Source organism: Indicator indicator, chromosome 24, assembly GCF_027791375.1.
Source record: "Indicator indicator isolate 239-I01 chromosome 24, UM_Iind_1.1, whole genome shotgun sequence".
In the NCBI taxonomy this organism is placed as follows: domain Eukaryota; kingdom Metazoa; phylum Chordata; class Aves; order Piciformes; family Indicatoridae; genus Indicator; species Indicator indicator.
In genome coordinates, this window is record NC_072033.1 from 3657885 (window position 1) to 3670069 (window position 12185).

A 12185-nucleotide genomic window follows, 5' to 3' on the forward strand; every position below is an offset into this window, starting at 1 on the left:
TCTCCAGCAGTGTGCATTTGCCACCATGGCTGTGTTCTGAGACAGCTGAACGGGAGATGGTGGAAGCTGCAAGCAGGAGCATGGCTGCTTCCCAGAGAGCCCCACTTCCACCACTGGCAGTCTGGCCTCTTTCATTGGTGCCTTCCTCATAACCCAGCCAGTGGCTGCTGCCTACATTTATTGCAATGCTTCTTCAGGATTCTGGCCCAGCCTCCACTGACTCGTGGCTTAGGGGCTTTCCATGCTCCTGACTTTGTTTTTCATCATTAGTTTTTTCGTCCAGTTGCTTTTTGAACCCTTGTCAATGTCCAGCAGCACCAGAGAGTCCTTCAGTGAGGAGATACTTGCTCCTTGGCAGGCAGCAGTGGCCCCTGCTCCTCTCACCTCATTAAGGTCCCTTCTAAATTGCTGGCATGATGAGGTTTTGGCTGTGGGTTGCCAGAGAGCTGTGATGGGGCAGACCCTAATTTTAGCACATTACGCTGGTTTAATGACTGTAATAGAAAGTCAATTTATAGCCAAGAACAAATTGCCTTTTTACATGAGAAGGAGGATAATTCCTCCCATGTGTTACATTATTAAATTTGTAATCTTCATTTTTTAATGCTTCTCAAAAGTGATTATTAACAGAATCTAAAATACAGATCTTAAATTTATGAGCTTCAATTGGTTTTTCCCACCCCCCTCAGATTCCTCAAGTTTTGTAATTTAAAGGTGAACTTCAGCAAGGTGCCTTTTTTTTTTGGTTGGTGGTTTCTTTGTGTTTGTTTGTTTGGACTTAATAAATTCAAATCCCTTACTCAGTACCTGTCTCTGGGCAAGCTTCAAGGCTCCAAAGATACTTACATTTTAAATAGCAGTAATGGGTATCTATTTCCATCTTTGCTGAGTGGTGAGTTCTGAGTTCAGGCTTATTCCCTAGTGATAAAGACACCAAAGAGGAAAAAAAAAAGTGACACATTTTTGCATGCCATTTGCTAGGAAGGAGGCTGTTGTGATGCTCTCTTTTGTTGCCAAGGAAACAGCGCCCTGGGCAGGAGGAGGAGGAAAGGAAGGATGGTGCTTCACTCCTGAGCTCACTTTCTAGTTCTGACTCATGACTGGGAATGGTGAGTGGGTCGGGACTTGAGGGTCTGTCTCTGAAGTTGACTTTCAGGATTGTATGTCCTGCCTCCTTAGCTTTGTTTCTGTGTTAGTCCAAGCAAATGTGAAGGCTGCAGCTCGGTAGCACAGCTCCACCCTGGGACTGCTGAGGTGAGGCTGGTGGCTGTAGAGGTCACTACCACAGGTACTGTACCCAGTGGAGTGAAACAGAGCACTCAGGGAGGGGATTCCACTGCTCCAGCCTTGCCAGTGCCACCTTCAGAAACCCTAAGGCCTCCTGTCAGCCCCAGGGTAAGTCTGAGGTCAGAACTGCACAAGTTAAGTGCAGGTGTGAGAAGGAAGCAAGTTCAGCAAACACTTCAAAACCAAACTTAGTGCATGGTGTCCTCTGCTGACCTTGTTCCATCACTGCTGATCAGTCATGGCTTGCACACCTTGTAAAGAAGTTCCCATCCCAGACTTTTTGTGTCAGTGCTGTTAAAAATATTTTTTCACTCCTCAGTAAAGATGCATGCTGCTCTGCGGTGCACATTTGATCCTCCTGCATGGGCAGTGTTGTCTGCAGGCCTGACATAGGCTGCATCAGCAGTCCCTTCTTTTCATCCTTCATCTGTTCTCTTTTCTGCTCCCATAGTAGAGAGAAATCAGCAAGGTGCTCTAAAGCCTTTTCACAGAATCACAGAAACATTCAGGTTGGAAAAGAGCCTCAGGATCACCAAGTCCAACCCAGAACCCTACTCTACAAGGTTCACCCCTAAACCCTGTCCCCAAGCACCACATCCAAACCACCTTTAAACACATCCAGGGTTGGTGACTCCACCACCTCCCTGGGCAGCACATTCCAGTGCCTGACCACTCTTTCAGTAAAAAAATGTTTCCTAATGTCCAGTCTAAACCTCCCCAGTGGCAGCTTGGGGCCATTCCCTCTAATTACCTGTGAGAAGAGATCAGCACCAGCCTCTCTACAACCTTCTTTCAGGTAGTTGTAGACAGCAATGAAGTCTCCCTTGTTCCTTCTACAAAATGTATTTGGGCACAAATCATGGGATTTTGGTGAACTTGCTGCTGTGCTACAAATGGCCACTCACGTCCTGTGCAACTGCTGGTGCCTTGCACTGTGATTAACACACATTTCCTTCAGAGCAGTATTTAGAATCAGAGAATGGTCCAGGCCAAAAGGGACTTCCAAAGCTCATCCAGTCAACCTCCCTGCAGTCAGCAGGGACAGCCCCAACTAGATCAGGCTGCCCAGAGCCTCGTTGAGCCTCACCTTGAATATCTGCAGGGAAGGAACCTCAACCACCTTCCTGGGCAACCTGTTCCAGTGTTCCACCATCCTCATAGTGAAGAACTTCTTCCTGATATCCAATCTAAATCTGACTTTCTCTAGTTTGAAGCCATTGTCCCTTGTCCTGTCCCTGCAGGCCTTTGCAAACAGTCTCTCTCCATCCTTCTTGTAGCCCCCTTCAGGTACTGGCAGGCTGCTATTAGGTCTCCCTGGAGCCTTCTCTTCTCCAGGCTGAACACCCCCAGCTCCCTCAGCCTGTCCTCATAGCAGAGCTGCTCCAACCCCCTGATCATTTTCATGGCCCTCCTCTGGACCCTTTCCATCAGGTCCATGTCCTTCCTACATTGAGGGCTCTAGACATCACTGTGTGTCTCTTCCTCACAAAGGACTGGTACTTCCTGCTGGGAATTGAGAAGATTGGAGCTTGGTATCATCCCTAAAACACAATCATCTGCTGCACTGGTGGCTTTTTCCTCTGATCATCAGGCAGCCATAAGGTTTGGGTTAGTTTCCCACATTCTCCAGTTTCTCTCAGCAGCAATGAAGACATGATGGCTATTTCCCAGCTCTGGCCAAAAGATTTTTTTTCCCCACTACTGGTAGCTCGAGATTCTGCTCAGACAAACTGTTACACTGAATTTGCCAATGGACTTGGATTAATTTAGAGTGGATTTATACTTGAGCACTGCTTTTATGCATGCAGAAAACAAGTGTGGGAGGCAGTTCTGTGTCTGCCATGGTGGTCTGTGGGAGTCTGTCACTCGGATGTGAGTCTGCATGCAGCTCTTCAGGGCTTGGGCTGGGGGCAGTTTGCCTGAATGTTTCTTTCTTAGGAGACTGCAAGTTGAATTTCAGTGCCTCTGGTTGTGGTATTGAGTGGTGGTTTCCATGTTCAAGAGCTTGACTTGTCACTGGTTGAAGGTGCTTATGATATGTGATTGGCAGAGCTGCTTGCTTTGAGATGAAACCCAGTGGTTAGAACACTTACGTTTCTTAGTCACCATGAATCACTTCACTGCTGCTCCTGTCCTGCTTCAGGGTATCACAACCTGACCCTGTCTTCCAGCTGATCAGAGATGTCTGCAGCCAAATTACCAGGACCACAAAAGGCAGGGTGCTTTCCTTTCTCTCTATTCATGCAGAACCAGATGCTTGGACTGTATGAAAGTGATCCTGGACCCTGCAAAGGGACCTGTGTGAGGGAACCAGTGTGAGTGCAGCAGATCCATTTGCAAGAGCAGAGCAGTTCACAGAATCACAGAATTGTCAGGGTTGGAAAGGGACCTCAAGGATCATCCAGTTCCAAACCCCCTGCCATGGGCAGGGACACCTCATACTAGGTCAGGTTGCTCAGAGCCACATCCAGCCTGGCCTTAAACACCTCCATGGATGAGGCTTTCACCACCTCCCTGGGCAACCTGTTCCAGTGTCTCACCACCTTCATGGGGAAGAACTTCTTCCTGACATCCAATCTGAATCTACCCACATCTAGTTTTGCTCCTTTCTCCCTAGTCCTATCACTACCTGACACCCTAAGAAGTCCCTCCCCAGCTTTCTTGTAGCCCCCTTCAGATACTGGAAAGCCACAAGAAGGTCTCCTCAGAGCCTTCTCTTCTCCAGACTGAACAGCCCCAACTCTTTCAGTCTGTCTTGGGTTGGAGGAGCTGGTGAGCAATTTGGGCTGCTGCTGTGCTCAAACCTCTCTCCACCTGCCAGGAAGCTCTGGGCTCTTCCTCAGGTACCCTCTGTGCTCATTGCTTCTGCAATGACATTCAGGAGAAGACTGGATGAGGCACCTAGTACCATTGTCTAGTTGACTGCTTAGGGCTGGGTGATCAGTTGGACTGGATGATCTTGGAGGTCTCTTCCAACCTGTTGATTCTGTGATTCTATTCTTTGAAAGCATGCCATGGATGCTGCAAGTGGAGGGCATTGCAGTGTTCTCTGCACTGCCTGGGAGGCTCCAGTCAGTGCACCTCTGGTGGGACGTGGTGGTGGCCCAGCACTGCACGGCCTTGGGTCTGTCACAGGATGTCTCTGTGTGAGTTGAAGCAGTGTGTAGAATTGGGGGGGAAATGTAGTGGCTTGGGTGCTTCCTTCAGCACTTGCAGCAGGTGTTGCCTGTAAGCACCTCTGGTGCAGCCTGACATGGACAGTTGTGTCCTCTGGGGAAGCTGCCTGGAATTAGAAGCCAGATACCTGGACTTGTTTGTCTTGTCTGAAACCAGACTATCGTCTCTCCTTCTCTGCTTCCACAGTGGACCAAATAATTGCTTCCAAATGGACACAAATTATTAAGCAGTGTGTATAATTAAAGTCAACTCCTTGTGAATTTGATCATTCATTTCCTTAAGGAAAATATGATGAAGTAATTACAACCCAAGCTAAACACAAATCAAACTCCATTCTAAGCGTGACTCTGCACCGTGATTCTGGTTTATGAATGACTCCAGGGTGCTGTGGCTTCATGGCTGTTAAAGAACTGTGGCTGTGTTCTTAATTGTGTTTATAACAAATGAACAAAAGGTTGCATGAGTCATTCCCTGTGCCGAGGGTGGCTCGCTCTGTGGTCGCACACACGCGGTCTTGCCAAAGCCACTCGCTCCTAAAAGAGCATCAGTGGGGCTGAAGAAGAGGGGAAAAATCCTGTTACCAAATCTGGCCCTGTCAGCTCTTTCCCTCTGAATTTTACCTGCACCAAAACTCAACTTTGCCTGCCCTAGCTGTGGATTTGAGAGAGGTAATGATTTCTTCAGTACTTAATCCAGAGCCCTGTCCTCACCCCTCTTCCCGCTCTCCCTCGCTCCAGTGTAGCAGTTTTAGCCAAATTTGATAGAGAAGTGGAAGATCTGCCAAGTCTACAACTACTGTGAGAAAGTGGCTCTGGGTAGAGAGAAAGATCCCAACTAGTGCCCCCAGAAGAAAAGGTCTGCTGTGTCACCTCAGTTTACAAGGAACATCCTGAGTGAAAGCAAAACACTGGAGCTGAGCATTAGAAATGCCCTGGATGGAAAGGTATCAGCTCCTCAGAAAAGCTTGGGTGGCCTCTTTAAATGGTGAGGATCAAGAAGAAGTTCAGGAGGAGTTGGTTTGATGTGCTGTATGGATCTGGGCACAGGTGTGGTGAGGAAAGGCAGGGCTGAATGTGAGGGAAAGCTTTTTTTTGTGGCCCAGGAGCAGTGGGACGTGTTGATAACTATGCTCTGGGTGGGAGTTCAAAGGAGGTGTCTCCAGAGGCTGCTCTGAGCTGGGCTCTGTGGCTGTCACAGCAATACAAGTGGTTGCCAATTTTACTGTTTTCTGGCTCACACAAGAAGAGTTGGCTGACTTTTTCCAACCCTGTGGATGTACTTCATCTGCACAGAATTAACATTTTGAAATAGAATTTTTTAATTTTTTTTTTTTTTGGTTCATCCCACACACTATTTGCTGCTTCATTTGGCAAAGAATGGTGCAATTTTATTAGTGTCTGAAGCTAGGACGAGGGGAGCAAAGCAAACAGCCTGATTAGTGCCCCTGCTTACACCCAGCCATCTCCTGTCATTTCTGGTGGATTCTCAGGCTGTGCTGGGAGCCTGGCACGTTCTGGAGCACGGCACAAAGGGCCTCTCCTGAGGTGCTCATAATTCACACTCCATTAGGATGTCGATGTAGGGAATACTTGGCAGGATGTCAGGGCTTGCCAGGCATGAGGAGACTGAGTTCATCTTGTTAAACAGCTGAAGTGACAAGCCAGGAGTTGTTTATACATTTATTTATTTCCTCAGCAGTAGCATCCCCTTAGGACAGCAGCATGGCTTGTTCCCAACACAGATAGGGATGCAGAAGGGCCCTCGATGCCCACCCCAGCAACCACTTCACACAGCAAGTGCCAGGCTGGCACAGGTGCTGGATATTCATGCAGGGCTGTGGGCAGACTTTGCTTTTTTTTCTTCCCCTTTGAAGCCAAACAATGAGATGCAGGATTGATTCGTGGCATAGAAGTGTTAGTGCATGTCTGCAAGGATTCAGCATCTGACTAAACAGAAAACAATCTTTTATTTTTAAAACCCATTAGGAACAGCACCACAATGACAGAGCTGGGAGCAGAGGAGCTGATGCCTTGGCCCTTTTCTCAGAATAGCTGAAAATAAGAAGTAGGTAAAATGGTCTGGCAGGGTGTTGAGCTGAGACCTTCCACTACTGCTTTTTGCCCAACTGAAGATCACTTAGTTGTTGGACTTGGGGACCTTCTTCTTCGTCTCAGCAGATGAGAATGTCCAGATGAGTGCTTGATGGTTTTCCCTTTTTCATTTTGAGCCCTAAACTGATGTTTATCATCTTTTCTCTGGGGCAGATCTTCATGGAGAAGAAAGAAAGAATCCTCTCTGGTTTTGACCTTGAGAGTGGAGTGTTTGGCTGTGGGAAATGAAAGGGCTTGCAAGACTATGTCTGAGCCAAGGACAGAGCAGGCAGATTTGGCATCAGCTGCTGCAAGGCTCAGGGCACATCTCCTTTGCAGACACTCAGGTCCTGTCCCATCCATCCACAAACCCTGCTCCCCCTGCATACTGTCTGCAGGTGCACTCTGCTGTCACAGCCATTCGTCACCCTCGTCTCTGCTTACATGTGGTCTGCAGTGTGCTCCAAATGGAACTTTGACTCTGTCAGATGGCTTTCTCTCTGTTTCCCTGCTGGGGTTGTCAGCTCTCTATGCTTCCTAAGTGTGGGTTTGTACCTGGGGCTCATTTTGAAGCAAAGCAGATAATTCAGTTGCTGAGGAAGCCAGGTGTGAAGCCAGAGAGCAGTGCATCCTCAGGTCGATACCCTGCAGCGTGGATGGCTGGGTGCAAATTGATGCTTGCTGCTTGGCTTGGATGAGAACAGCAGTGGAAATGCAGCCTTTCTGCTCAGGCTTGGACTTATTTTGCCTGGAAAATACAGAATGTTATTTTGTCCAAAGCTCTGCAGCAAGAACAAACAAGCCCTGAAAGCAGCCATTCAACTGATCACAGAATGTTAAGGGCTGGAAGGGACCTCAAAAGCTCATCCAGTCCAACCCCCCTGCCAGAGCAGGGTCACCTAGAGCAGATCACACAGGAACACATCCAGGCAGGTCTTGAATATCTCCAAAGAGGAAGACTCCACAGCTCCCCTGGGCAGCCTGTTCCAGTGTTCTGTCACCCTCACAGTGAAAAAACATTTCCTCCTGTTTCCATGGAACTTCCTCTGCCTCAGCTTCCACCGTTGCCCCTTGTGCTCTTCATTGTGCATCACTGAGCAGAGCCTGGCTCCAGCCTCTGGGCACTCACCCTTGACATCTTCATAAACATGAATGAGGTCACCCTTAGTCTCCTCTGCTCCAAGTGACAGAGCCCGCAGCTCCCTCGGGCTCTCCTTGTAAGGAAGATATTCCACTCCATCATTTTTGTGGCTCTGTGCTGGACTCTGAGGTCCTTCTTGAACTGAGGGTCCCAGAACTGGACACAATAGTCCAGATGCAGCCTCACCAGGACAGAGTAGAGGGGGAGGAGAACCTCTCTCATCCTACTAACCACATCCCTCCTAATCCACCCTGGAATGCTGTTAGCTTTCTTGGCCACAAGAGCACATTGCTGGCTTATGGTCAACCTTCCATCCACTGGGACCCCCAGGTCCTTTTCTCCATCAGGTCAGTCCCCAACCTACCCTGCTCCATGGGGTTGTTCTTTCCCATGTGCAAGACTCTGCACTTGCCCTCGTTGAATTTCGTTCAGTTTCTCTTTGCTCAACTCTCCAGCCTTTATCCCTGAATGGCAGCACAACCTTCTGGCCCTTCCTTTCCAGCCTGCAGTCCAAGGTAAAGTCTGGAAAAGAAGGAAGCTAGGCAGATAGTTTTGCTGGACCTTTGGTGCATATTGGGTGGCCTGTGTTGGTGATGCCTGGCTATGTGCTTTGGCTACCATTGTGGTCTGTGTTTGGAAGCAGTTGGTTCATTTAGGAGCAGAGCTGATTGAGTTGAAATTCAATCAATTCCTAATCCCAAGTTTAAATCAATATCAATTAATTCTAAAGCGTGGGAGGGTCCATAGCACATGCGTTATGCTGGCTTCTTTCTATGTTGGGATCACTCAGTAAACTGAGCAATCACGGAGGAGAAAATTGAAAACAAAAAGAGAAAGGAAGGTACCAGGTACCTGGGTGGAGGAAAAGGAAGCAACAGGAGAGGAGGTAGTTTAAGGGTAACTGTGGAAGGGACATGCTGTGTCCCATCTGTTGTAGAGTAATTCTGTGACCTTGAGATGATCTATTGCAAAACTCACAGAGACTTTTCAAGACTTGATGGCCTCTGAGCATGGAGGAACCTAGCAGCAGCAGAGAGGAAGGGCTTTGAAGAGTCTTGCACTAGACTGACGTAGAAGAGGACATGAGAAATGGTGATTCCTTCCTTGAAGGATTGAAGGGAACAATACCACTCTTATTATTCCCAGCCCTAGGGTTTAAGGCAAATACAGTTCTTGGTGGCAGCCAGCTCTGCCACAGGAGTGACCTCATCCTGGAAGAGAGCTGCCTCTGGATGTGACTGACAGCTGAAAACAGATTCAGGGAAGGGAACCTACCAAAGGATGCTCTGCAGGGCACCTGCACAGTTACTCTACTCCTCTCCATGCATTACTGGAGTGTCTGGATGGAATTTTTGGTTAGTTGGTCTCATGTCAATCACAGGCAGAATTAAGTGAGACGTGATAAAGAGAGGCAATTAACAAAGAACAAAATGATGGAATATAATTAATACTAGTCAAGAAGGATTTAGGGAAAATGGGTCTTGTTAAGACTTCTTTTTTTCCCCCTCTGAGCTTTAGTAGAAGAAATTATCTGGGTAAGTGTGATGAGGGTTTTGTCCTAGAACAACATGACCCTAAAAATGTGATAAATAGATTAGCATCTTACATCACATTTCAAAAGCCAGTGGTCAAAGAAAAGCCTCAAAGGCAAGAGGCTCTTTTGAAGGCCTGGTGCTCTTCAGTGTTTTCATTTGGTTTGGAGCAAGTCTGAGTTTAACCCTCACTAAATTCACAGGTGATGTGCACAATAGAAGGACAGTAAATAATACTGAACCTGGGAGCTGGCTTCACTTCTTGCCCTCTCCTTTCTTCAAATAAAATGTGTTTTCTTACATATTTCTTAATATAATGTTCTACAAGGTCGTGCTGGCAGCATCCAGGTGGGGTGTGATGCTATACAAAGAGCTTCCTGTGATCTTGGGAGATGCAAGCAAGAAGCAGTGGAGATGGGAGTACAAGCTGCTTTTTGCCTTTGTAGACATTTCTGCAACTAGAAGATGAGCTGCAGTTTTGCTGTGTGTGTTCTCAAAAGGGTAGGAAAAAACCTGGGGAGGTCAGGAAAAAGAATCAAGGGCAGGGGAAAAAAACCTAAAAATGCCAGAGCATGAGAAACACAAAGAGCTCGGTCTGTTGAACTTGTCAGTAAAGATGGAGAGATGACTTGATTACACTGCAGAAAAATCTTTATAGCAAGGACACAAAGCAGCCCTCACAGCAGAGGAGGGCATAAAAACCCTGATGGGTGAAGGCTGAAAGCAGGCAAACTGAAGTCAGGGCTCAGAATGTCAGGTAGTAAACTAAACTGCACGGACAAACGGCAGATTCCTCATCTCAGTATCTTCCAATCCAGAGTGGACAGCTTTTCAGAAGATAATCTTTAGCCAAACATAAATTGTTTGGCTGAGCAGAGCAAAATCTGAGGGCCTGTCAGCACAGAACTTGGCAAAGTGCCTGCTGGTCCCTTCTGGCTCTTGGCGCAGCGAGGTGCCGTGTGTCTGCATCCTGCATATCGGAGGAAAAAAGTTCCTCTTCCCAAGGTCATTCTGAAGCAGATTCTGCTCCTCAGCTGCATGTAGTGCTGCAGCTTTGACTGGCTGCTTAACCTTTGTTGTTTGCTGCTTAATTGGAAACGGTGCACAGAATAAATCTGGTGGTGCTGCAGAGAACATCGATACCGCTCTGACTTGAGCCAGAGACTGCTAACGGTTAGGTGAGGATAAATGGTTTGCCAGGCAGCACCCACACAGACATGGAGCTTTTGCCTTGGCTTGCAAAGGTGGTGAAGCACCTTCAGGTAAGGGAAGAGGCACAGCCCCTCTGCAGGGCTCCACGCTGGGCTGCTAGGTATTGCTTTGGAATGGTTTTGGCTCTTGGAGGAGCTTTGTGCATCTCTGTTTCCTTTCTGCACTGACTCTTTCCAGGAGTGCTGCTCCTGACCTGCCCTTCTCTTCTCAACAGACAGGGTTAAAACACCACATTTTTGTTACATGCTGACTGCAGGTAAAGCTTGTCTGAAAGGCTGTGTGGGTAGCTTAGGGTCCTGTATCCTGTTTCTGACCTAAAAGATGTTGAAGGATGAGTTTGGAGAGTGAACTGGTGAGGGAGGGATGGGCATGGATGGATGTAGAGGGTGAAAAGGTCATGGAAGTGAGAGAGAGACAAATTAAATGGACCATCAAGTCTGCCCACAAGGCTGTGGGATGAAAGGAACCTAAAACCCCATCAGAAGATCCAGCCAGCTGTACAAGGCTGGAGGAAGGTGCATCAAAGGGAACTGTTGTGCAGTGGTCAGGGAAGTTAGGCAAGGCTGTTTCATGAGGCTTTGCTTTTGTTGCTGCCTCTATTGTTATTCTTGCCTGAAGGTTTGGATTTTGAAAGCACATTAAAAATATGTTTTATGTTTGTCTAACTTCCTGATTTTTTCAGCGTGCTTCACACATTGCTCTAGGCACACAAACAATACAGACTGCAGCTAATGGTAACCCAGAACATGCATATTCCATTCCCTCAGCCCACAGGGACACACATGCACATGCTGCACCATATGTGGGCACAGCAGCTGGTGCAGAGCCCTGGGGCTAACACAATTACCCACTTGGAAAACTTCATGATACCAGAGGAAAAGGGACTAGAGCACTGCCTGATGAGGAAAGGCTGAGAGCCCTGGGGCTTTTCGGTCTGGAGGGGAGAAGACTGAGAGGGGATTTAATAAATGTTTATAAGTATCTGAGGGCTGGGAAGGAAGGGACTGCCTCTGCTCACTTGTGCCCTGTGATAGGACAAAGGGCAATGGATGGAAACTTCCACCTCAACATGAGGAAGAAATTCTTTACTGTAAGGGTCACAGAGCACTGGAGCAGGCTGCCCAGAGAGGTTGTGGAGTCTCCTTCTCTGGAGACGTTCGAGACCCATCTGGATGTGCGATCCTGTGCTAGATGATATGGTCCTGCTTTGGCAGGGCTGTTGGTCTCTAAGATCTCCAGAGGTCCCTTCCAACCCCTAACATCCTGAGATCCTGTGAAAAGGGACTTTGTAGCTATATTTATAGGAGAATTTTTGTCTTTGCATTTCAGCATAGCTATAACATAAGAAGTAGTATAGGGAGGATTCCTGATACCTTGCTGGTGCTTCTATTTTAAACATACTTGTTCACACCAAGATCTAAAGAAAAGTGTTTTAGGTCAAGCAGCTTGCTGCACAAATAACCACCTTCTGGGTGTTTCAGATGCGTTCTTGCAGATATCCTCAAGTTTCTAAGGCAGCTAGGAAAGGTTTATTTTCTTTAATATTTGGGAATCATGAGTTCTGTAGACCTGATAACTAGGTCATTCCTTCTGCAGGGTGGTACTCACAAACAGCTGATGGGTTTCTGAGAGCCCCATGGCTCAGGGATTTGTTACCTGGTCGAGGTTTACAGGTGGGCATCTTTATAGGATGTAGTTAATTCTGCTTTGTTCAGAAGACTTGCAGCAGATGTGTTTCAGAATGAG

At 47.5% G+C, this 12185-nt stretch overlaps 1 protein-coding gene across 1 annotated transcript in view; it reads left to right on the forward strand.

The window, feature by feature from the left end:
* Positions 1-12185, forward strand: part of RIMS4 (regulating synaptic membrane exocytosis 4) — a 55426-nt gene that overhangs the window by 24497 nt on the left and 18744 nt on the right. The gene's annotated exons all lie outside the window — the stretch shown is intronic.